This window comes from Chrysemys picta, chromosome 1, assembly GCF_011386835.1.
Source record: "Chrysemys picta bellii isolate R12L10 chromosome 1, ASM1138683v2, whole genome shotgun sequence".
NCBI lineage: Eukaryota > Metazoa > Chordata > Testudines > Emydidae > Chrysemys > Chrysemys picta.
In genome coordinates this window covers 305,767,042-305,794,322 of record NC_088791.1, presented here as the reverse complement: position 1 = coordinate 305,794,322, position 27,281 = coordinate 305,767,042, and the positions used below count along the sequence as shown (strand labels likewise).

Sequence of the window (27,281 nt, the reverse complement as noted above, 5' to 3'; positions counted from 1 at the left end):
TTGACTAGGAGCAGTAATTTGAACCTCCATCTCCCATGTTCAAGGTGAGTGCCCTAATAACCAGGCTATAGTCAGTCTTTCCCAGTGGAGCTTTGTATAAATAATTAAATAAGCACTGGGCCAGAGAGAGAGACTGACTGTATGGCCTGCTGGCCAATGCACCCAGCATCAAGTTTTTGGCCTGAATCAGGCAAAGCAGGGACTTGAACTTGGTCTCCTACATCTCAGGTGAGTGCCCTAATCACTGGGCTATTAGATATTCTGGCAGCCTCCCTCTCTCTAACCAGAAATTCCATCCTGGATCTTTGAAGCCTTCCTATCAAAACTGATACAGTGCTGTGATGGTCGGATTTTAACAAATCAGCATTTTCCACCTCCCACCCGCCAAAAAATAAGTTGCAGCAAAAAATTCCTGACCAACTCCACTGTATATTACTAGTAAGTCACAGTAAGCCAGCTTCAGTCATGGTGTAAATGGGGGCACCTCCACTGAAGTCAATAAAGCCAGTTTTAGTCCCAAAGCCTTCGCTGTTCCTATTGTGGTTGTATCTCCTGTGTATTTGCAAAGAAGGGCTCCTCTGTGGAGCAAATATGTTGAGGCTGCAATTGTTTGGCAGGAGACACATGGGGAAGACCCTGGGCAAGACAAGATACCATGGAATATTTGAGGGACCTACTTCTGGGCAAGGGAGAACAGGAGCCCTGAAAGTTTGCACTGGAAAATTTGCCCACAATTGCCTCCATCAGGTAACTCACACACCCCACTGGTCCTGCACTGACTCATTGCCAAGCCAATTTATAACAGCAAGCCATAAGGGGAAAAGAAAAAGAAAAAGCATACACTCAGCAGCAGTTTGTGTCTGCTTGATAATACAGCAGTGACCTGCTCCAGCCTCATGCTGTGGCCACGCTTGGAAATGTAAGAGGAAGAGCCCCTGGGATTGTGCAAAGCCTGTGGGTCATGGGTTTAATTCCTCCATTTATCTGATAAAGATTTGTCCTAAAGGCATGCACACATTATCTTGAACCATAGTGAGAAATTACAGTGGGATCACAGGAATTAGGCTACATGGTGGTTAAAGACACACCTCTCTGGAAGTAGGTGACAACAGGATTCTGTCAGAAAACTATCAGAGACACCACTAGTATTGCAAGCCAGTCTGCAGACAGAAGTGGTGGGGTGTCACTGTCAAGTAGATTAGTCACTACATTAACTTACTCCACGGCAAGCTGCTCTGTTGAGAAACTACAAGAGCATTCCAGTTGGCAGACCAAAACTCCCATCTTCCCTGGATGTTATTCACTCTGTTCATGTTCCGCTCCAGGCAACCTCTTGTTTCCTCTGTCAAGTCTCCAGTGTCTGCTCCTGAGCACTGGAGAGCCTCCTGTGACCTGGCACTGCTAACCTGTACTAGGACTCCTAATTCCACACAATCAGACTATTCCTATTGCCTGTACATTTTTGTCCATGCTACTATTGTCATCCATTACTAATGCAACTCAAACGCTGGGTAGTAGAGTTCTGTGCATTACCTTTTGCACCCATCCCTTGTGCTTACACCTGTGTTTCTGGAGGGCAAAACAAAGTAGTGCCCCAGAATTTCTCTCTTTTAAAGTCCATGGTCCTACTATGCATCACCTTTTCTCCCCCCTCTGTACTCTCAGTTTTGCACTTTGTTGTTCAAAACCTTCAAGTGAACTTTTCTATAGTCAATTTGTAGTTCGTAGTTACACATGCTTGGTGCAGCAACCTTGAGGGCAAGCTCCAAAAAAGATTTTTCATATTCTTACGGACCCCAGTCAGGCCACCAAACATAATACTTAGAAGGAAAAAAAATGCAACCCAATTGCCCTGTATGCACAGCAAAGACAACCTACCAGAGCAGTGGTGTGCGAAACCAGAACTGAACCGTAAACCCCAATAAATGGTGGGCTAAAGTGCAGCTGTACCTTAGAGTTGAACAGTTGGTCAAGGGAAGCAATGCAAGCGCCCATGTCCATAAAAGAGTGGACTAACAGAAGGTAGCATAGTCAAATGGTTGGAGCACTGGACTGAGATGTATGTTTTATTCCTGGAGTGTGTTTTTCCACCCACCTTTAGTTGATTTAGACTGCAAGCTCTTAAGGGCAGGGACTATTTTTTACTAGATATTTACACAGTGACGAGCATGATGCAGCCCTGATCTCACTTGGAGCCTCTAGGCCCTACTATAATAATAATTAGTAAGGGAGAACCCAGACTAATATCTTTTATCATAACTCACCGTTGGTTATGCAGCAATGGCAGCAGCTCAGAGCTGGCAGGAGCACACAGAGCCAAAAGAAGCCCGGCCAAAGGGAATGTGGTAATATGGAGGATAAGGGACAATACTGAGTCCCATTAAAAATATTTTAAGCGATCTATCATGGTAGTATCTCAGTACCAAATCACAGCTTATTTCCCATGCCGGTACCACCCCCTGACACTATAGGCATGGACCGCAAAGTAATCTAGCTACACATCACAGCAGGAAGCAGTAGTGGGCACAGTGAATGATTTCCACAACCCTGTGAACAGAGAAGGGGCATGGATTTGTTGACAGCTGCTGCAGCTCACCGGCTGCCCATGATTTTCCCACAGTGACCCTCTAACCATATTGACTCCCTTGTGGGAATTAATGCCAATAGCTGCAGCAATATCTTAGTCATGGTAGTTTCTTTGCCTTTCTGCTATTTAATCATTGAATGGCATAGTGTAATGTCCCTCTCTGCCCACTCCTCTCCTCTTTCCCCCCATAGCAGATGGCTGTGTGGCCTTCTTGTGCAAGGAACTTCATATAGGATGGGAGACTCATTCAGTGAGTAAGACCAAAATTATACAATAAAGTTCTTCCATTTGGAACCGCTTACATACTTGGGCATACTGGTAAACTTCTATACAAACCAACCATCACTGGGCATCAGTGCTAGTCAGTTGCAAAAGCGGTCATCACAGTGACAGAGCTGCACATTTTTCAATGTCCCCTAATCTGCAGAGGCAAGGAGTTTGGGGGCATAATAGAAGAGAGAAACCTGCAGGGATGTAAGGAGCTGACAGTACAAAAGAGCAGTTATGTCCATTCAAAGCAAGTCCAGTAAGCATACAAATTTTTAAAATCATTTTTTCTGGAAGGAAGCCACGCTGTGTTTTCAGCAGGGGTGCTACGTGCAGAAAAAGTTTACCTTTAGTAACCCAAGCTCACTCCAGCAGCTGAATTTCAGATGAAACTGAAGCACCATGCAAGGTATAACCTGTGGGGCTCATCACATAACGGAAAATAAATATTTTGATCTCGATTACTTAAAGGCTTGGATCAGTACCCCTGTAGCTTCACCTCTTCTTCTAGATAACAGGGGTCTCAGCCTCCATTACATTCCTGAGATAAATCTGAACAATATTTTTTGAAAAAGTGAGGTGGCTGACAGGGCTCCAGAGGAAATCAGATACAATCTGCACGAGTCAATTGCTAGGTCTTCATCGTATATGTGCTTCTCCAGCCTACCCCAGACTCCATTTAAAAGTTAGTGTATTGAATAGTAAAGATCTCTCATCTAACTTCTAATTGTCAATGTCCTGTCAGAAATCATTTAACTGCTCCTGCTTGACAACTGGTGTAGGTTGGTAGCTGTATTATCACTGATAAGATACTTTTCAGGATCAGCATCACTTCTGCAGATTTTAAATTTAATGTTAAACTCTCTAAATGAAGCAGATTTGATATTGTTAATTGCTATAAAACACATTTATGTGTAACCCTTGTGCAAGGTGGAGCTAGCAGCAACAAGGGCCGGGTTCAGTATCTAGGGGTTCCCTTTCAACAATACAACACAAAACCAGCTCGAGCCCCCACCCAGTGACCTGGGACAATTACATACCGCTCCCTGGGCATCTCTAGGAGGCAATACCTCCCCTCTCGCAAGCACAGAGTCTGAGTATAGCAAAAACTTTTATTAAAAGGAGGGAATTAACTCAGCATTCATGTGGGAAAACACCACAACTAGGGTTCATAAACAGAAACCATGAGCAAAAGACCCATCCCCCAAGTAAGTTGGGCAGTATCCTTTTCCCCTCAGGTTCTTAAGTCCAGCAACCCAAAAGTCCCTTTAACATGCCCATCCCTCCTATGTACCCTACTCACAGTTGCTGTCCTTGGCCAGGGCAACCACAGAGTTCAGAGGTTCATCCGCAGAGTTCACCTCCCACCCTGTGTGGGGGTAAGGAGGCACCTTACACACTGCACTGCTTAGGCACTCACTCATTGCCCCAATTGCCATGCCTCTGTGGGGCTCTGCTCTGGCCCTCTCCACCAGCTTCTCTGCTAGCTGCTTGCCACACCTCTCCACCAGCCACCCTGCTGGCTGCTCACCAAGATGTCTTCAGGCCCCACCCCACTGAACACAGCTCTCAGTGATTTCAGCTGTTAGTGGGGAAGCCTCACTGCTGGTACGCACTGGGCAGTCACTTGCAATAAAAAGAACAGGAGTACTTGTGGCACCTTAGAGACTAACAAATGTATTAGAGCATAAGCTTTCATGGACTGCAGCACACTTCTTCAGATGCATACTTTTGCAGATACAGACTAACACAGCTGCTACTCTGAAACCTGTCATCTTGCAATAAAGACAGTATCCCAAAGTAGACCTAATACTTAAACCTACAAATTAGTTACTCACTACAGAGCTGAAATCACTGGACTCTCAACTGAGTCTAAATTAGCTCTATTATACCATAGAACAAGGCAGCCTAAGCTCAGCCCCACCAGTGGCTAGCAGAATCCCTCCCAACTCACTAGGCTTTGGAACCCATGTCCCCTGCCTAGCAAGTGCCATTCAGTTGAGAGTGAGTCCCTCCATTGGGGTATGCCGGGTACGGTTCTGCTGCCCTGGGTTCACACAACAAGGGTAAACAACCCTTTATTACTCCTTCCCCAATAACAAGGAGACTGGAGACCTAACACCAGCCACAAGTGAACATTTGGGCAAGCAGTCCCATCATGCTGAGCACCTAGGCGGGGTGGGTGTGTCCATGCAAATGAGATCAGTTTCTGAAGTCTTTTTCCACAGCTCAGCACTAGATGTCATGGGAGAGCTCATCCAGACTCTGCTTACATATGTATTTACAGAAAGAAAAAAAATGTCTAAACTCTGCTTCTGGTTACATCAAGATAACTCCAGAGTAACTCCTTTGACTTTTATGAAGTTACTCCAATGTAGTCAGGATGAGAATCTGCCCATGCTTCTTGCCCCGGGGAGTTTACAGTGTAAATTAGACAAACAGAGGGAGTTAAAAGAACAGAGCAGGAAGGGAAATGAAAGACATAACATCAAATAAAGAGATGTGAAACAGCTGTCTTTGAACCTTTAAAGAACAGATTTAGGAAGCAGATGATAGCACTAGAGCAGAGGTACTTTTCCAGGGACAAGGTAACAGTAGGGGGTTTTAAGGAGGCATTAGAACGTAGGGAATATACCACAGTCCATATGATGGAGTATGCTTTGCACCCCCAGAGAGGGAGGCTGCTTTAGGAACATGGAGAAAGGAACAAGGGGAGAAGACAAAGAGAGTTTTTAAAATGAGGTGAGCTGGCAGTATGTAGGTCACAAGGTGGAGGCTAGGTAGAAATCAGATACATATGGAGCAAAGTTGTACAGCACCTTGGCAGGGAGCAGGAATTCAGTCTTAATGTACAAAGTCAAGTAATTTGGGTCCCAATTCAGCAAGGCACTGAAGCATGGTGTAAATGGGGCTACTCTTGTGCTCAAAGTTAGACCAAGGTTCAACATGGCTAAAACCGAGCTCTCCCCTCTCCATTTTTTAGCCATCCCCTCAGTCTGTAAACCCCATAATGAGTGTCATCTTTGAAACAGCCCTTTCTCTAGACCCACACACCCAGGCAGTGTCCAAGTCTTGACACTTCTACCTGTATAACATTTCTATTGGGCTTTTCTGTCTGTCCAGACTTCCACAGCTCTCATTCAGGCCCTAGTCATCTCATGCCAGCCCTCAACTACTGTAATCTCCTCCTCTCTGGCTGCATTACCCCCTTGTGACACTCTGGAACCCCCATATTCACCACTGTCATAATTATGATAGGTTTTGTACAAAGTATCCCTTGTGAGGTATCTTTTTAAAAGTCTTGATCTGTTGAACGTCAATATCCTCTTGAACTATATGTGCTATCATTTTATGAGAAGTTATGAAGTTTTGCAGTGTGTGTTACTGAAATATGTTGTGAGATTAGGAACACACAACCAGCCTTTCAGGTACAACAACGGAATAGCCAGACATGATGGTGGCCCATTAAAGGGAATCCACACTCCCAACTATTATCCCAGGAACTGTATACGGTGAAGATGTCTCAGAGAAACCACACATACAATGGAGGCTGCTTGATCCATGTCATAGCAAAAGATCTTTCCTGCAAGCTGGAAGAAACTATAAAGGGGGAGTGACATCATGCCATGATCTCACTCTCCCCACAACTCAACACCTGGAAACACGTCTGGAGGTCAAAGACTTTGAACTGGGAAGGAGGTTCCGGGCTGAAGGAGAGTTCCAGCCTGAGTATTGAAGATCTGTGACCTGCTTGTACTATCAGGGTGAGACACTGCTTGATTAAAATCCTGCTTATAGAACTTCACATTGTGAATTTAATTTTATTTCTTAGGTAACCAACTTTGATCTCTGTTATTATTTATCACTTTTCAGTAGTTAATAAATATGTTTTATATTTTATCTAAAACAATGTGGTTTGGTTGAAGAGTCTGGGAAATCTCAGCTCAGGTTATAAAGGCTAGTGTGTCCCCTCTTCACATCAAGGGAGAGTCAGACTGATTAATGAACTTACACTGGTCAGGCTTCTAATCACTGCATGATGGTACAGTTCTGGGGTACCAGGCTGGGGAGCTGGGGGGAATTGGCTGGAGCCTCCCTATTGTTGGTTCATGAGTGGCTGGGAGAAGCATTTATGTAACCAGGGCTGCCTCCAGCGTTTTTACCGCCCCAAGCGGCGGGGGGTGGAGGGAGGGAAAAAAGACGATCGGCTGCACTTTGGCGGCAGCTCTACCGCCGCCACTTCATTCTTCGGTGGCAGGTCCTTCCCTCTGAGAGGGACCAAGGGACCCGCCGCCAAATTGCTGCCAAAGACCCGGATGTGCTGCCCCTTTCCGTTGGCCGCCCCAAGCACCTGCTTGCTGCGCTGGTGCCTGGAGCCGGCCCTGTATGTAAATCAGTTGGGTGTGTCCCTGCCTGTGGATGTCTGTAAGTGGTTTGTAGCTTGTCACAGCATCACACAGTGTGAGAGGGATACCCCAAGTTGGCAAGACAGAGGGCTCAGTGGTCCCACAATTCAGGTTTCACCCTGGGAAAACCCGTCAAAACCCTCAAGTCAAAAACACAGCTGTTAGGATCACCTCTGAGTCAGTGCTTTGATCACTTGGCCCCATGCTGCAGCCTTCCACAAGCTCCCCCGACCCAACCACATACAAGTTCCTTGTCTTTGCCATTATGCTCCTTCACCATTTAACCCACATATCAAATCTTCTAGTTTATTGAGCCATCTACTCCCACCTTCATTCTGCCATTGAAGACATCAATCAACAATTTATCTGCTTCTCTCAGTCATACTGTGTATGGGGGAAAAAAATACCCATTATTCTCTTAAATCCCTTCTTAAAAATCTACCTTCATCAAGGTGTCTACAATTCACATTCATCTGGCATTGGTTATGTGAGTGGGATCTGTGACTTCTACTTTTCTGCTCAACTGTTTTATTGTTTCCGCATCCTCCTAACCCACCGCCACCCTGTTTGTCTGTTTCATACACCTGCCAGCAGCACTGCCAACTGCAAGTGCTCAAAAATCAGGAGTCAGGACCCCAGAAGGCATGAGATTTAAAAAGAAACAAAACCACCACCACCCACCCTCCACCCCCACACACGCAATTTTTAAGCCAAATAAACCATTTGGTCATTATATCTGCCTTCTGAACTTTCAGGATGCACTTAGGTCACATTTAAAAAAAAAATCTCTGCAGCCTTGAAGACTAGAAACTTGCTTTTTTAAAAATGAAAGCTGAGATTTTCATGCAATCTCTTGCTTCCAGAAGCTAGGGCTTTAAGAAAAAAAGCCCACCAAATACAGGGAATCTCACAATAAAAATCAAAGAGTGGGAGACATACTGTTGATTATCTGGGCTATAAACTCTTCAGGGCAGTGACCATCTTCATTACTGGTCTGTCCAGTGCTTCACGCAAAGCGGTCCTGATTGGGGTTTCTAGGTACTATCATAATGTGAATAATAATTAATATGGTTGGAAACACTGACTATAGAGAGAAATTATTTCGTGTGACTCATGAGTAGTCTGTACTAACTCTTAAGCAGATGTCCCACACAGCCAGGGACTGGATGAAATGCCATTGTCCCTCACCCTGGCTTCACATACCAATTCCTGGACCCACACAGAGGTCTTCGCAGGACCAGGAGAAGGTAGAGGACTGATGCTCACCACCATCACCATGCAGCCTGGGGCAATTCTGAAGGATTCCCTCCAAGCATGGATCTAAGGCAGAGGTTTTAAGCTTTTTTGGGGAGGGGGGCGCGGAGGAGTCCCACTTCGGAGATATATGTTCCAGGTGCTCCCCCGAGTACCCATGGGGGCTGAGGGGTACTCACCATGTGGCAGGTGAGGAAGCCTTCTGCTCCTTGCAGCAGTGGTGTGGTCTTAGCTGCTGGGAATTGGCTCCCTGCTCATCTCACTCCCCACCCTGCACAGGGAAAACAAATGAGGCCACAATAAAGGGCTGGGGTCAGGCCAGAACTCCAGCATGGGCCCTGTCTGTTGGGAGAGGGGGTAAAGCGATCAATCCTCCCAGGGTGCAGTCTTTGTGTCCCCACTTGCAGAGTCCTCACTGGCCTTGCCAGCCTAGGAGGATAACTGCTGTAACAGTGGGGGGAGCAAGACAGCTAGGGACCCTGGTCCTGGCAGCCAAGATTGCCTGCACAGAGCTCCGTCCACTTCCCCTGCTGGACAAAACGTGGCCCCCTTCAGTTCCTTGCACACTCCTGATAACCTCATCATGCCCCCAAGGGGGTGTGTGTGCCCCACAATTCGTGCTGCTACATCAAAAGTTCCCAATCTGATTATTTGTTTTCATTACAGTGGCCTCCAGGAGGGCTGCAAACATTACTAATGAACCAATTAAAAGACAGTCCTCCATTTGCCCTCCACCTTCCCAGCTGCAGAACCCCACCCTGTTCCCTCATGAACAGTTTAAACATAAAAATATTGTTCCCTTTCCCCACCTCCAACCAGCTGGAGAATCTTCCCTAATTGACCATGAATCAGGCCTACTGACCCCGGAGTCCCAACATGTGGGAACTACACTGACTATTCTTTTCCAATCTGTTGAGTTTAACAGCTTCCCTAACACTCCTCCCCTTTGAATAACTGAATTCTGGGTTAATTTAACCTAAGCTCAACAATTGGGTTATATAATTCAGGTTGAACGCGTGACAGAACTGTAACATGCTGCTGGGGATACCCACAGCTATGAGCCACGGTACTATTGCTCCACCTCTCATGAGTTTTGCTGGTGATTAGACAGTGTCAGCTCCCTCCCACACCAGTCTGTTTTCCTCACCAGCAAACTACTCAAGGCTCTCCCAGTCCAAACCTTACCTAGTATGTAACAGTGAGCTTCTGCTCCCAAGATCTTCAGAGATGTCTCTCTGCAATGCACAACCCTTACCACTGTGCATTCACAGAACACATTAAGTTTGCTGCTCTGTTAAAGAGTCAGTATATCACAGCTTATCAGTTTAACTGGGGTAAATACACCTTTCCCTTCAAACACAGCATTGAATTGGTTTACAATACAAGTAGAACAGGTTAATTAAAAGAGTGGGGATTAAGTGATACCACGTAGAAGAGAACGGTAGAGATGGTTACAAGCAAATAAGAGTGAAAACATGCAGTCTAAAACTTAATCTAGCAAGATAAAGTCTTTGTTCAAGATGATTTCTTTTACCCCCAGTCACCTTTCCAACTTTCTACTGGCCAGGACCCATCACTGAGATCAAATTGTTTGGTTTCTTCATCTCCTGAGGTGAAGGACAAGGATAGAGTCTCCATGTGCCTTATGTCCCCAAAGGGGGATTCAGGCTCCAGTATCTCTCTGGGGTGCATGGACCATGTTAATTCTCCATCTCTTGAGTTCAGAATCAGGATAATCTCCACTTGTTCAGCTTGATAGCTTTCTTTAGAGCTAATATACAAGTTGAGGTAAACCCACATTGCTTGGTCTAAGACAGACCTGTTTATCACCTTTGCCTAGGCTGTCTTGTCTTAAACATGTCCTAGAAACATGACAGAGGGAATTCATAAACTTCACATGTAACATTAACACCTGCATTGTACAATTATATTAATAACCAGCATGTTATGCCTTGTGAGATATCAAATGAAACTAATATTTTATACAAACACCATTGCAGTAGAGTGCAAATATGGGGGTGATTAGAGTCACAGGAAATATCCTGCATTGGTAGAGAGATGGATTGAATGTCTCAAGATTTCTCATTTCTATAGGATTGTGCTTTAAATAAAGACAAGCATTAAGCTTATCCTTCCCCTCCAAATTTAGACATTTCTGTTGCTCTATTACAATGTAGTTTTCCAGCTGAACTGCACAGCCTGTATCCAGGAGAAAGTATCCTTGGCCTTTAGAGCTATGGGAGCCCCTGAAGCTGGCTCAGCAGCAGGCCAGTTATTTTACAGCTGTCAGCCCAAGAGCGCACTTAAAGCAAAGTGGGCCTCTGAATTTCCTGTTCCTCCAGAAGATTCCAGGCAATAAATCAAGCCTGTAGTCATTAATTGCATATAGAAAAGAGAGAGGGAAAAGAAAGCAGCATGCAGTATTGTAAATTAGAGGCCTATATATGTCTTTCAGAGTTTAATAAGCGCACTACCTTTTTTTTAAAAAAAAATCTCTGAATCATTTGTTAATTTTATTGCACCATGAGATCTATTCAAGCATAGCAAGGCAACGTCTCAGACAGGGATGAACCACCTTCAGATCAACAGGGGGGGAAGTGGGTTTTACTGGAATTCCCACTGAAGTCAAGAGAAACAGGATTGGACCTTAAAAGTACAACTTTTATTTTGGATGAACACAAACTGCTTTGTCTCTGAGCCGTAGACTTTGAGGCTGTAGACTAGATCTCAGGTGTAGACAAAGGATCAATGATGTTAATTTCAAAGAAATGTTTAGTTTGGCCACATTAATTAAGAGGAGAAAAACATTTGACTAGTAATTTCTACAGGGACTAAAATATGACAGGTTATTAAATACACAAAGAAACAGCTGAATGCTCTGACACACATTGGTCTCATAATGCATTTGGTAATAGGGGATTTCAAATGATTAAATAGCTAATAAAGTCTGAGCTCTTTGTAAGGATGGCGGGTGGGTGGATAAAAAGTATAACAGCAATGATTGAAAAGAAATGACTAAGGCAGCACTGATTATAAACTCCTACCACAAAGGCTTTAACTTGACCCAAAACACTTCTTCTGAGCTCAGATTCGGCATGCTTGGTCTCAGAGAAAATATTCTGGCCACCTTCAAAAGAGATTTCCAAATTTGCCTGATTTTTTTGGGTTTTAAGTCTTTACCTTAAGTTCCCATTAACTTTGTATTGGACTAAATATGCCTTTTGTTCAAGTTAATGGTCCTCTGAGACTATTTCTTCCATGAAATTCCTAATCACCATCGGTTGCTTCCTGGGTGTCTGAGAATATATGGAATCAGGATGTTTCTGTTACTCGTTCTAGTTCATGGACACTGCTACAAATCACCTTATCTAAAGCTGCAGTGCAGTAGAAATAGGTCTAAAGCAGTGAGACTCATGAGCCGCAAGTGGCTCTTTAATGGGTCTCCCGTGGCTCTTTGCAGCCCCTAATATTAAAACACTGATTTAATTATTAACCAATCAGGATGCTTTTACTGTTGGTTATAACCAATTGCAGTTGGTAAAATACTTGGTGAGTCATTTTGCTGTGAGAATAATAGACAACTAAACGAAACAATGAATTCACACTACTGTGGCTCTTTTGGATAATGTAAATTGCTAATTTGGCTCCTGAACCACTGAGGTCTGAAGCAAGGCAAAGGATCAAAATTAGGGACAAAAGCAGGGATCTTATAAAGCAACACAGCATGCACAAAACACAGCTTTCTATTTTGTTGCGAATTCAATCAGTAATTTTGCTGCTGCTCTTTAGATACATGACCTTTTCCCCTCCCCATGAGGATCATTAGGAAAACACAGTTCTCATTTATATCCCCCTTGCATTATGATATCCCCTAGTTCACAGACTGCAGTGAAAACGTTTACACTGGGAAAGTGTCTCGTTACCAGAAATCACACATAGCAGAGCTTATATTTGCACTGAAGCTGGTTTGCCTCTATTTAGAATGATCTTTACAATTTAAAGTACCACATTTGCTCAATTGAGTTAACAAAGTACCCAAACATCTTTTTTACACTGCCCACATCTCCTCTGCATTTCCTGATGCCAACCTCTCGGTTTGTCTGCTTCTCCCACAAGCACCTTCATGCTCTCCTCTCCTTACTCTCTTAGCGCCCGCTTCTACCATAACAAGAAGTCAATCTAGCCATTATTGTTCAACTTTGGAGGAATCAGGGATATTTTTAACGAATGTATATAAATGTGTGCCTTTTGATTGCATTCCTCTGTCCTACCTATGGCATGGTGGTTGGTTTCTGAGCCTGAGCTCTTCAAAGCAAAGACTGTTTTTGTGTGTGGGCGTGCATACATTATGGGTGACACCAGAATACATATTTAGAATAACTAATCTATTTTTCCCCTCTCATTCCCTAAATACAATACTGGTGTTAGGTCCAGAGATGGGCCTGAGCAAAAAAGTTGGATCCAGATCAGGATTTTGAACACCTTGGCCTATTACAGAAATAGGTTCAACTTGTGAAAGATGGATTCTGGGATTTTGAACCATCATCACTTTTGAGGTTGTCTAGGTTTGGTTCATGCCCATATCTAGTGAAGTCTGAGAATACGAAGAACATTTTGATCTTTATTTAGTGCACTAAGCAACACCATGTTAGCTTATTAAAAAATAAACAACCCTCGATCTTTTGTTCCTGTTGTCAATTACAACAAACCAGTGAAGAAAAGGAATGTCATCCTAGCTGCAATGTTATTTATAATCACCTAGATGCAGAAAAGTGTAATTTATATTTCATGGTGAATAATAGTCAGACCTGGAACTCCCGAATACACAATTTATAGTTTTTTAAATTGAAGTCATTACTCTTATACTGAAAAACTGTTTGTCATGATAAAGGAAATTACTTTTCTATCAATTACTCCTGGAAGATTAGTTAATTTACATTTGTAAGGCATAACAGCATCTCACCTCCCAAAGAGGATGCTTCTCACAAGCATGAGGTAGTTTAGGAATTTTCAAAAAAGCTAATGGAAGACAACTTGAGAATAAAAACAAGTGGACCCAACTACAGAGTATAAACTCTTCTTGAGCTACATGCACCACTTCATGACTTTCCATTTTGTGCTATGACCTTGTCAGGACTTACTAGTGGGACAAAGTCAGGATATTGATGGAAGATTTCCATTAAACAGGTGCTGCAGGAAATTGTATTGGTGATTCTGTAAGAGGCATGCTTCCCTTGGAACTAACACTAAACCAACAAGGTGTAATTAGACTCAGATTTAAGGTCATAAAGGGACCATCATGATCATCTAGTCTGACTTCCTGCACATTGCAAGCCACAGAATCTCACCCACCCACTCCTGTAATAGACCCCTAACCTCTGGCTGAGTTACTGATGTCTTCAGATCATTTATAGGCTTCAAGTTAGATTCCACCATTTACACTAGTTTAAACTGCAAGCTACCCATGCTGCGGAGGAAGGCAAAAAACCTCAGGATCCAACCTCACCCGGGGAAAATTCCTCCTTGATCCCAAATATGGCAATCAGTTGGAACCTGATCATGTGGGCAAGATTGTCTACGAATTGTTCACATGACTAGTCTATGCTAAAATGTCCTGTTATCCCATCCTCCCTCCCCACCCCCCTTGCCTGCAGGTTTGTTTCATCCACCTGTTATGTTTGGTCTTTGAGATTAAGTTCTTTAGGGCAGGGTCTCCTCATTTCCTATATGTTTGTACTGTAAGTAGGACAACAGGGGCCTAAGCTGGTTGAGACCTCTAGGTGTTACCACAATATAGATGATAAAACAACAAGAACAGCCCAGTATGGTGTTCATTTGACAGTGATGCCATTTTTAGAGTAAAATAATCCTAGGGTCCTGATCACATGTGGACACTAAAGATTCCAAGGCACTTTATGAAACATGAGATGCTAACTCCTGTCCAAACTAACACTAATATTTACAGTTTCAACTGAATAATGTAGAAGGCTACCTTAGGTAGAAAGAAAGTAACTCCTAATTCCCCCCCCCCAAAAAAAATCGCTGTGCAGAGTTCATTGCAGAAATAGTTGCCTTTCATAGGTGGACAAGTGGTGGCCTATGTATAGTTTGTAAAGTGCTTAAGGATGGAAGAGGCTACCTCAATTATACATTGTTACAGGTCCACCTTTGGTGTTATTTATATTTGCCTTCTGTTATCTGAGCTTTTAGGGTGCATTCAACTCACATTTTCAAGCGTTTCTCCACAGCCATAAAGGTTAGAGTCTTACCTTAAAAAAAAAAAGTCTCAAAATTGTATGTCTCCTGGATCTGGGGCTTTAACTAAAACTAAAAGATAAGCTGGACTGTATCCTGGGTGAAACCGGTCTCTCAATACTTTTTTCACTCTACTCTACATAATGTCAATCTTCTTTGTGCATGTTCTGTTTGCTACACAGAGACATTTCAGATTTCTAATAAAACATTTTGATCACTGAAATGTTAGGGGAAGAATTATGAAGAACTTCACATTTTAAAATTCTGGAATTTTCAGACTGGCTGTCAAACTCAGGGGGAAATTCTCTCCTGTTCCCCATTGTGAAACACTCAACATTTTTCAAACAGTTGTCATACACACACACACACACACACACACACACACACACACACACTTTTATAGTGCCTTACCTGAAAAACTCAAAGCTCTTTAGAAACATGAATGAATGAATACCCACAACACCCCTGTGTGACAGATATGTTTCCGATCTTAGAAATGGGGATACTGAGGCACAGAAGTTACTGGTTTGCCCACACAAGAAAGCTGTAGGAAAGCCAGGAAAAGAACCCAGATCATCTGACTAGTCTTGTGCATTAACCACTACAACAGTGCTTTTCTCCTAATTTTAAATACAACATCCAATATCTAAGAAACCATTCATTTTAAATCCTAAAAAAATTAAAGTCTTGGAAATACAATATATTGCTATATTAACAGGCGAATGTTTGTATGACTCTGAAGATACTGAAGTGCTAAATGTTAAAGCTTCTTCTAGACAAGTATGTGTGCACATGCACATTGAAGGGGGAGGAGAGGAGTTTGGTGTGACACTAGAAGGGAGCTGGTTAACTGAAGTGACAATAACCTCAATAAAAATCCCATCACTCAAAGCTGTGTGCTCCACAACCTCTGCCAACAGGATGGAAATCGCTACAACATATCCTGGCATGCCTGAAACTTTCTCTAGGGGGTGGAAACTGAATAGTTGCTGGTTCTAAGCAAGCAATTCAGTGTTAGGGATGCCATTATTTTGTTAACAGTGATCAAGAGATGAGGGGGGTACGGAGGACTATTTTTTATTTATGTTCAATAAATTCATACATTTCTATTTATTTGAATTAAAATAGTTTCAGCTCAGATCACTACAGACAATGCGTGAAATGTTTTCTAGATTCTCTTTGATGAATTAAAGTAAATCTGTCCCATAACTGGAAATAAACCATCTGGACTTTACCTCATCATCCCATGACAACCGATATGCAGTTATAGAACTTAGGCTGTGCAATAGGTGCTGAGAAAGATGGAGCAAAGTCTTTAAAAAATTATGTTAAATGTTAACAGATCACAAGAAAACACCCAAAAGACCCACACACAATCAGGTAAGTCCATTAGCAAAATCAGAGCTCACTAATTAGAGATGTCATCTATCACAGGTGTGCAAGTGTGTGTACGTACCGTCACTGTACTCTACTGTAGCACTTTGTAGATTGGTGCTTGAGACGGCAAGTTTGACATGTGAGCAAAGCATTAGAAGGTATTGTCCTGGAGTACTCTGCTGTAGTGTTGGTGGGGGAGAGGAACTGAGTGCCTCACTATGGCGGTGATTGAGAGCGTTGTTTGATGTCTCCAGTTTGGTAGCAAACACATGGGACTAGCTCCTTTTTCCAGGGCCATTCTGCTTCTGCATCTTTCTTTCCCCTTTTCTGTTTCTCTCTCCTCCCCAGGGCCGTAACCATGCCAGGGCAAGCAGGGCAACTACCCAGGGCACAAAGCTACAGGACAGAAAAATGGGGTGTTTGGGGCGGGGGGGGTACATGTGGTCATTTCCCCTCCCCCCAATTTCAGCCTTCCATTTAGCAGAGGTTTTGAAAGTTGTGGGGGTAGGCATGCCCCACAGTCTGAAAACCATCACTTCTTTCCAGGAGCCAGTGGATCAGAAGCTGGTGGGAGCTGCCCGGCCCACTTGAGCCCCTGGCTCTCCATGCTGTGGGAGTTGGAGTGCTGGCTGGCTGCCCAGCAGCCCTCCCTGCCCTGCTCCCGGAGCCGGGCCACCTTTGCTCTGCCAGGAGGACATGGGGCAAAGCTCTGAGCTGTGCCCTGATGTGCTCCTGCCTCTCCTCTGACGAAGCCTAGCACCAGCTGGCAATGCCCCCTGGAGCTGGTCCCTGCCCACAGAGCCCAGATGCCATAAGATGCTCCCTGAGGTGCTCACTTGCCACTACCCTGGCACTCCCGGCTCTGCTGCTGGCAGCCAGGCTCAATGGGCAGGGGCTGGCTCCAGGGGTCATCACCAACCAGTGCCAGGCTCTTTTGAAGGAGAGTCAAGAGCGTGCCAGGGATGCAGCTCAGAGCTGTGCTGCCCGCCCTGCTTAGGGAGCGCCCAGCCGTGAAGAGGCATTGCCTCTATGGGGACACAAATTTGCTTGCTTGCTCTGGGTGCTAAAATGCCTTGCTATGGCTCTGTTCCTCCCCTCTGTGCTGCTCTTTTGCTTCTCTCCTTAACTCCGTTGATCTTCAACAGTTGCGCCACATGAGCATCTTTTTGTTGTCATCCACTACCTCCTGCAAATGGTTCACAAGAACTTCTTGTGAGTTCTCTCCTGCCCTTGCACAGACTGCCAACAGCTTCAGAGAGCAGCATGCCTCTCTTCCTTGCATCTGTCTACAAGGAGGGCTCTGTACATGCATCTTGTGATTCTTACACTTTACCAACACCATACACTAGGTTAGTGCCTGGAACATCCCCCTCATCCTTGTTTTTTCTGCACACAGACTGTGCTGTCTCAGCAAGTCAAGCCAAGCCACATACTTAAACTTATGTTTTTTTTTTGTTTTGTTTTTTTTTTTGTTGCAATCCTTGAAGCGAGACTCATATTGCTATTGTTTCAGGACACCACTTATGACAGACATATTTAAGTTTCAGATTATGTTGAAAACCCTATTCTAACAGTTTATTTCAAGGTACACCTGAAAACTATTAGTTCACTCCAATCACATAATTCAGATACCAGCATAATGACATACACAGATTATAAACAAACATGTAGGCACTCACTTCAGTTATCTCTGTGGTTATTTTGTAATTAGGGAGCATTTGTCACATGCATGCTGTGTGTGGCTGGCAAGCCAGCAGGGTGAGCAGAAGGCCTACCCAGTTAGCTGTATGTGAGGCACACAGATAAGTATCCAGGAGTTAATCTATAGACAGGCAGGCAGATGAAAAAATTGATCAGCACGAAAACATTATACATTCTTGCAGTGTTTTGACTAAGAGTTCCACCAAGATAACAGATAAATAAATTGGCCTGAAATGTTAAGTACGTTGGGATAGGTGGGACTAGAACACTATCATTTAACCTGGTTCAGACAATTGTCAAGTGATCTGCGGTTATTGGCAAGAGACGCACATGAAAACTTACTTCAGCTGCTGGGCCTAACTGAGACTAGGGCTTTGAATAGCACTAACTGGCTATAATGATGACATCCCAATACCAGCAGTCCAATTCTCTCAGTGAACAGACCTGTGGCATGAGACAGCACTTCCTTCTGGCCACCCTGAGGATTAGCTTTTTCCAGGTCCAGCCCCCCATTCTACTGCTTGTTCACACACCCTGCCACATTCTCTCTCTACACCTCAGAGTTCCTCCCTTCATGCACTTGGCCCTCCAGCCAAGTCACTATAGTCCTCTCCTGCTGCAGTATCAAAGTCTCCCCATACAAACTGTGTCAGGCAGTCTTCCCATTCACTGCCCAGACTGTGCCACTTCCCCTGTGGCTGGTAGGGGAACCTGAGCCCATCCTGTACTCCAAATTCCAGTCCAGAGACCCTATGTCTAGCAACTGTGGTCTGTTTTCTCCCAGACTCTGTTGCTATTTCCCTAGATGCTTTCCTACAGCTTCTAGCTCCCCCCTCTCTCAGTTTACCAGCTTAAACTACCTCCTCCTATGGAATAAGTGCACACTACTTAACTCCATAGCTGCCACACCCACCCCCCCAACCTTCCTTCTCCCATAGAGTGTCTCCAGACTACTTCCCCCCCTGCTAACTTCCAGGCTTTATACCAGCCTCTCCTGTGCCCTCTCAGCTGGGTTCCACCATCAATCATCTTTTCAAGCCCTGGCTCATCCTCAGGTGCAGTCTAACAGACTAATTAACCTAATTTAACCTGATGTGCCTTGTGTGGGGTGCACACACCATCATTTCTCAATATATTGATTCACTTTCATTCTGTTTTTGGTGTTTCGAAACTAGTGATACCTGAACATTATTTTGGAAATAGGAGTCAGTGGTTTGTGGTAGTCCAGGGCATGGCACAATGCTTCTGTCCAAACTGCTGGTTGGTAACAAAGGGCAATAGTGGACTCTAGAAATGTCTGTTTGATGGAATGATGGACAATTTGGTCTTGACATAACACCACAGATACACAGGTAGCAGCAGGCCTGGCTGGAGAGGGGGTGGGGTGGGGATATCAGCAGATTTCCACTTTCCCCAGCAGCTGGTTCTGTTATTAAATTAACAATGTGGACTGGGACACTTTCACACAAGAGCATCCTCCTGTGTTAATACTGGTTCTGCCAGGCTCTTCTGTAAACCACACTGACACACCCTCTAAACAAAAGAACTAGTAAGTACCTGCAAAGTGCACTGGTATCGTCTCACCATCATGACCATACTGAAAACCAACTCTTCATTTCGGTTGCCACCTTGGAGATGCAGAAAAAACAGCCACTGCTCACCTCTTATCTGCCTGCTCCTAATCAAATGGGTCCTGGTGCAGACTATAGCTAATTGTTAGTTAAGTGTGGCTGAGGGGTGTGCAAGAGGTTCTGTGTAGGACCCAAGGTTATGGGTGGTGCCAAGAACTCTGTAAAGGGCTGTGGGTAATCAATACATGAGGAGAGTTGATGGGTGCTGGGTGTCTGAGGGATGCAGGAGACTAAGGGGAGAGGGATGCTGGGTGTCTGGGGGTAGTGGATGCAAACACATGCAACTCTCCAAGGAAGGCTGCCCAGCAGCCTGACTGACCATCTGGAATTCAAGAAGCCCCCTGTGAAAGTGGAAGAGGGGGGAACACCAGTTACTGGGCTTCCATATCTCTCTCCAGAGCAGGGAGCTCACTTGTGCTTAACTGTCCAATGGAAAAAAATAAAAGGCTTCTGGCACATATTCACCAGCAACTGCCAAGGCAGTACAAAGAACAGCCAGATGGCAACTCTACTTCTCACTGTCTCCAACGGGCACATAACTCCCCAATATATTGACACAATCAGTGTTAGGAACTGGGACATAGGTGGTATGGCCTAGTGGGCAGAGCAGGCATCAGTCTAGTGGTGGAGCAGGCATCCAGCTCAGGGAATGGAAATGAGGATCAGAACCAAAGTCATCTACCAAACAGCAGAGCCTGAGGTACAGCCAGCATCAGAATTGGAAATGAAAGCTGAGGATCAGAGCTGTGATCAATTACCAAATGCCAGAACCAAGGCTTAAGCCAAAGTAGAAGTCAGAGGTCTGAGTTGGGGGTTTAGAGCCAGAAATGGTAGCTGATGGTCAGGAGCAAGGCATAAAGACAGGAACCAGAGGGGCAGCAAGGTGGGAGCTAGGAGCAAAGGCAGAAGTGAGGCAGGAACAGGGCTAAATGCAGATTGCAATAGTAAGTCTGCTCAATTTCTCAGACAGCCCACCCAGCTCATTTCCTGGCTTATGCAGCAGGAGCAAGCCAATCAGGTGGCTGCAGACCTTGGGTACTCTGATAGGACTGCCTGTAGGGCATGACCTTCCAGGATTGGTGAGATGGCATTTTATCTATCTGCCTTGGTGGTGACAAGGGCATGGCAGTGATCTAGAGTACCTCCAGCCCCAGGTTCCAGACCTGCTTCTTCAGATCCTTATGCCACTGGGACTAGTTAATCAGGATGATGCTGGTGAAACTTTTTCACTAGCTCAGGGGGGTGAACATGGGTTGCAGTCTCCCCGGATCATTCCCAGTTACCTTCCCAGTGTGAGGTATTGGAGGCAACCTTGCCACAAACAGGAGTCAAGGATCGCATGCACTATATATTCTTTTTGTCCCTGAATCCCAACTGGTAGAGGGGTTGAGACCCATCTGATAAGGGACTCTCTATGTTGGGCTTGAGGAGTGACACATGGAATACTGGATGTATGTGGAGGGACTGGGGAAGTTGCAACTTAAACTCAACTGGACTGACCTGTTTGCATATTTGGAAGGGACCAAGGAACTGGTGGTTTAACTTCTGGGACAGCTGATTTTTCCTAAGCTGTTTTGCAGTGAGCCAGACCTTCTAGCCCCCAGCAAATGCTGCACACTCTTGGCATCAACAGTCTGCAAACCATTTGTAGGCTTCTTTAGCCTCCTCTTGGAAATGGTGAATTTGCTGGACCCAGCTGATGGCTCCCAGATTTGGGGAGTCTGTGGCATTGATGCTGGAATAGGGTAAGCCAGGGGGCCAATGCCCTCCCACTTTTTGAAAGTGGATGGGCCTGGCATAGTCCCATGGTGATGCTGAATTGGGAGAAGAATAGTGCCCACCTGAGCTGTCTTTGGTTTAGGGCCCAAGACCTCCAAAGATACTTAAGATTTTTTTTTAATTAATCTTTTCAGCTGAAATGGATGCAGGGGTGATTTCTATGCAGGGGCGGCTCCAGCCACCAGCGCGCCAAGCGCGTGCCTGGGGCAGCAAGCCGCGGGGGGGCAGCCTCAGGCTGCCTTCGGTGGCATGCCTGTGGGAGGTCCGCCTGTCCCATGGCTTCTGCGGCAATTTGGCAGTGGGTACACCGAAGCCGTGGGACCGGCGGACCTCCCGCAGGCATGCCGCCGAGGGCAGCCTGCCTGCCGTGCTTGGGGCGGCAAAATACATAGAGCCGCCCCTGTTTCTATGACCAGCAATAGAAAAAATAAACTTCCCTCCCTCACCTGAAACATAGTCAGCATATCCCTACGGGATGGATTGCGTGCCCAGATATGCACATAGACTGTCCCTGAAAATTGTGGAGCAATGCACTTTGGGATATCATACTGCACAGAAAGCTGAGAAGTCAAAGTCACAGTTAGGATGCTGCAAAATAATCATGTTAGGATTTTCTAGCACAAATATCTCACATGATTATCTTGTAGTGTGGATGGCCACTGAAACAACGCAATTATCACCTTCAAGAATGAGACTTCTGTGGGCAGGTAACAGAGATTTCCTTGTGATTGGACCATGAAATTGGAAATTGTTTCCAGAAGGCGCTAGGAAATCATGAACCTCAGCACTTACAGAGAAAAACCCAGAATTCACTCTCTAGCTTTCTTACAATAATATCACCAACAAAATAAAGAGAAAAAAACCCCTCCCAAAGTCAGTCCCTGCAAACTGGAAGAGAGAAAGAAATATAACCATGTGCACATTTTATAATTTGTGAGGTACACATACCATGGTGATGGACATGGTGTAAAACCATAATTAAATATGATTTTGCAGAGTGCTGTTAACAATAAATGAAATTCCCAGGAAAAGAATTGAGAGAACACTATCTTATGCTCCCCGCCCTGAGGCACACCCCCCGCGGCAGCTCCCCACACCCCCCCCCGGCCCGGGGAGCCGTGCGGCAGCTCCCCACCCCAGCTCACCTCTGCTCCACCCCCTCCCCGAGCCCTGCGGCAGCTCCCTCCCACCCTCCGCCCTGAGGCGCCTCCCCCATGGCAGCTCCCCGCCCGGGGAGCCGTGCGGCAGCTCCCCATCCCAGCTCACCTCTGCTCCGCCCCCTCCCCCAGCCCTGCAGCAGCTCCCCACCAACCCCTCCACCCTGAGGCACCCCCCCCCACGGCAGCTCCCCACCCACCTCCGCCCTGAGGTGCCGCCCCCCGTGGCAGCTCCCCCCCACCCAGGGAGCTGTGCGGCAGCTCCCCACCCCAGCTCACCTCTGCTCCACCTCCTCCCCGAGCATGCTGTCGCTGCTCCACTTCTCCCACCTCCCAGGCTTCCGGCGCCAATCAGCTGTTTGGCGCCACAAACCTGGAGGGAGAGAAGCAGAGCAGGGCGGCGTGCTCAGGGGAGGAGGCGGAGCAGAGATGAGCTGGGGTGAGGAGTTCCCCTGCGTGACGCCCCCGCCCCCCCCTACTTGCTGCAGGTTGCCCTCCCCGCGCCCCTCTGCCCCAGCTCCCTCTGCCTAAATGCCGGCGGCGACCAGGGCGGCCGAAGATCCGGCCCCTGTGGTCGCCGCCGAAGAAAATGCCGCCCCTCAAATGCTAGTGCCCTAGGTGACTGCTTAGGTTGCGTAATAGGTTGCACTGGCCCTGGTTACACTGAAACAAATCCAGGGTAATTCCACTGACTTCAGAGGAGTTCTTGTTTATTTATATTTGTGTAACCAAGAATCTGGTTCACTGTTTGTATATAGCAATAGCCAACAGAGAAAACACTGTCAAATTCATTGAATAAAAGAACCCAACTGAGCACTCATATAAAGAGGAAACACTCTGTAACATAAGGCTTATAGAAGCCCTTCAATTTGGGGATTTGTTTATTAACATTTAAAAGCTATATAACTTAAAGCATATCAACATATATTCTATTATTTATACATCTGTTTACATTAATTTACTAGTGGAGAAAAGGTAAAGAAAATGGCTGAAAAGACATTTGATTTTAACATTATTAAAATGTAGTGTGGTTTGTGTGATACACAGGGTTAAAACAATTCTAAATATTTACCCCTAAGTAGATGTTTGTTCTTGTGGATTTTAGAATAAGAAACTTCTTCCAATAAAAGTGCCTCTTGATGTCAGAACAGCAGCACATTGCACTGAGGTATTTCTCTGTTTGGAAAATATGTGTTGCTTTTATTGTTCTTCAGCACCTCCTGCTGGAATGTCTTCACATAAATACCAACTTCAGCTTAATGGAAAACCACTATTTTTTTCCCCTTTTGACCAAAGTTTAAATGTTCATGCTGTAGTGGTCAGCGGAAGGTGGAGAATAAATGGGAGGGAAACACTTCGGGCCAAAGTCAAAGATGAGTTAAAGTAGATTCTAAGGCCTTTATCTAGCCATCTTAGCTTGGCACTTACACTGGCTTAGATTCAGAATCACTTAGACTCACACCCACTTTTCAATAAGATGCTCCTTATTCCCATGTATGTGTCTCTTCTGATTTTGGATTGCTAAATATGCTGGAATTTAAGAGAGTCTAAACTGGTGTAATGCACATGTCAAGGGGCAAAAGGGAAGGGTGAAGTTGGAAAAGCAACTTACTTGAGGAAAATTTGAAAACAGCCTTGTTTAATAGTATAACTTTCAGCTTTTATCAAGGACCTAGTAAACCACACAAAAAAAACCCAACATATTAGCTTTAACTACATAAGAGTAAGTATAAAGTAACATTTTAGGACTAAATTGCCCCCTGTGCAGGTTATTCTCTAGTAGGAAACTGACACTCCTCAAGTTTGAACTCAGAATTTTTGCCCAGTCCTGCAGATCCTGTATCCTGCAGAACTGGTGATCAGTCCCAAAAGCTCTACGGAGGAAAAACGTTTAACAGTTCCTATTTATTTAAAAACATAAATAGAAAGGGATTTTGGGGGGGGGGGCAGTAATTTGTTTTTAACTGCCATGGATAATTCTCTCACACATTAGTAAACATCCTGTATCATTTTGTCACAAAAATGTGAATCTGTAAATCTACATCATAATGAGCTATAATCTCTCAACCTAATTTGCCACAATCATTATTAATTGGCCAGCTTGCCAACACCTGATACCAACAGATTTTTCATCTAAGTGAATGCAGTGCCACACAATTGTGACAGCAGGATTTAAACTAATCCCTCTTCACACACAAGCAAGCACCAAATGACACTCATGACAAAGACACACACAGACCAGTCTGACATTTGCTGACAACTCCCATGGGATTCCCCCTCTCAGCACATAAACCCATTTTCAAATGGCATAGATAATCGAAGCCATTTCAATCTAGACTGGTTACATTCACTGAAAGAAACCCCTTCTTCCTACTACACATTTATTATCACAACAAACACAGCTAACCTTTTGTGGAGTTTTTCAAAGCAAGAACTGTTATCAGGTGAAGAATCACAGTAGTTTGTCAGGGAAATGTTATTATACAGACAAGTTATCATATACACGTCATGTAAAGTTGCACATTAAACAACAAAGTGTTTAAAGGCTGACATGCTAATTACACTCCCAGTTTTAAAGTTCAGGCATGAGACTTCTTACCTTGCAGTTGCAGCTCCAAGCTGTCCTTAAAGATAAAGCAGCCCATAAGACATCCTGGTTTTGTTTTCTTGCTTAAAAATATAATCTGTCAGAGGCACACAAGATGACTTGCAAGGGGCCAGCCCCTTCTTGCTGAACACACCAATGGGAAGATCGGGGCAGCACATGTGGGAAGCTGTCTCCCTGAGAGCCTGTCACAATCAGCATATGCTCTTTGTGACTGAGGTGCCAAATTAACCTTGGTGTTAGTGTCACAAAGCACTTCACCGTGGGTGCCCCATGTAACCACAGCACACGGCTCATCATCCTAGCCATACAAGAGCAGAGAGTGACAAAAATAAGGCCTCCCCCATGTTTCATTACTCATGTCAAGACAGGCCTACAGGGGAAAGCTGAAGGGTTATGCCGTCTTTAACAGTGGAAGCAAAATAGTGCTTCTTTTCATAAACTAAATCACTATAATTACTTTCAATAAAGTAAGTTTTTGTAAAGCCACACCATGGCTCCTGGGGCTTTGCTTCATTTCTGTCCTTTTTCATACATTTTTAATGAAATCTTTAAAGATTTATCTTTTTCACCTTCTTTCTGCTGCATTGTATCTTCCTTTTCAGTATTTTTCTTTAGATTTTTTGTTTTTTTTCCTGTTTATATTTTCTGTCCTTAATTTTATGCCCTGATCCTGCAAAATCAGGTGGGGCAGACCCCTGTTCTGCATGGAGCTCTGCTGAACTAAATGGAGGTCTTCCTGTGCATATGGACTTGGAGTTTTGGGCCTTACTTTGTTTCTTCTGCCTCAGTATGCTCACTCTCGCTCTCCTCCTCTGTTCCCTTCCTTGTTAGTTCTCCACCATGCTCTGTCCCTTTTAGGTTTTCCCTCCACCAGAAGAAGGTTCTTCATCTCCCCCCTTTTCTTCCTAACTGCAACAGCAGAGGCTAAATTCCCCCAGACCTCCGACCATGCCCTCCACAGAGAACTTTACTCTATGTTCATTAGTAAAGGGTAATGTTTGTTTCTGCATCTGTTTACTCTGACAATATTTAGATCAACTGTTTCTCAAATAACTTGCAAAAATGTATATAGTGACAGACATTCGCAAGTTTCAGACTAGCTGCTTGCCAAGCCTTCCCACATATCCAGGGATTGGAAAGATATGAACACGCTTATGTAGATTTAAAGTGTAATAATAATACAGTACAATAAATTAGTCATATGAAATCAGGCTGTAAAACTTTTAGTGTGATGAACAAGTATCTGCACATTGTTTACATCTGTAAATTTATTTACATGTGTCAACATGCTGAGAGGGAAAGAGACTAAACACATCTCAATGTTAACATCATCCAAGCAAAAATACAAGACCTACGAGCCTTAGTAGTCACCTTATTCTTAATCCATCCTCAGTGTTATCTTTACTGATCCACTATGTTGGTTTTATTTGATCAGATATTCCTACTTGTATGTAGAGGATCTAGGTCATGGACTGGCTCTCAGAATGCCTAGCAACCAAAAGTCAAGGTCATGGCTTGAGGAGAACACTGCCCCTAAATAAACCTAATCTTTTAAATCAAGAAAGTTGTACATTCAATATAGGAACATGGTATTATCCTCACAGTAGATTGTGATTGTAATTTATTAATAAATGTATTAGTGAATTCTAGTAATGCAGGAACAAATCAATTAGTAGGCTGTAGTCACGGTAACAAGTAATTCTAAAGTGACTTTCCCATAGCACTCATAGTAAAGAATTGATCCAAAAAAATCATCTCAAAATCTTAGCAGTTAAAGATAAAGCAAGCCTGGTGGCTTAACCAGCTCATCTACCTGCCAGTTCAGGATGGTCACCATAGGACATTTGTTCCACCCATCCTAGCCACCATTTCCCTAACATAATGCCTCTTATGGCATTTTTTTAATGCCACAAAAAACAGGCAGTTTTTCTTAATACTCAGCATATGTCTTTCCCTCTGCCATTAACCTAGTTATGCTCTCATGTATCATACTAAATTCCTCTCCTTCCTTGGTGTTTATAGCCTGCAAATATTTGTAGATTTACCCACATCTCCTGTTAGCCAAGCTTTACATATTTAGTTGTCAATCTTTCCTCATTAGTCAATACCGCCAACTCTTTTATCTTTGTTACTCTTTTGTGAACTTGCTCCAATTTGTTTTTTTCTTTTTCTTTTTTTAATGGAAATAGGCAGAGGGAGGTTTTACGAAAAATGGAATGAGGCAGAGCTTTTTTTTTTTTTTTTTTTTTTAAGAAAGGC

At 44.4% G+C, this 27,281-nt stretch overlaps 1 protein-coding gene across 7 annotated transcripts in view; it reads right to left on the bottom strand.

Annotated features, from left to right (window-relative positions):
• STARD13 (StAR related lipid transfer domain containing 13) overlaps positions 1-25,161 on the bottom strand; it is a 445,413-nt gene extending 420,252 nt beyond the window's left edge. For 3 of the 7 annotated variants that reach the window (XM_065594244.1, XM_065594285.1, XM_065594289.1), the window contains exon 1: positions 25,014-25,159. The gene's annotated coding sequence lies outside the window, so the exon portion shown is untranslated. Of the gene's footprint in view, positions 1-8,693; positions 8,786-24,026; positions 24,046-25,013 lie in introns of those variants that run through there. The other 4 variants (XM_065594279.1, XM_065594250.1, XM_065594272.1 and 1 more) reach the window with 4 other exon arrangements.
• Positions 25,162-27,281: the final 2,120 nt, after the last annotated feature.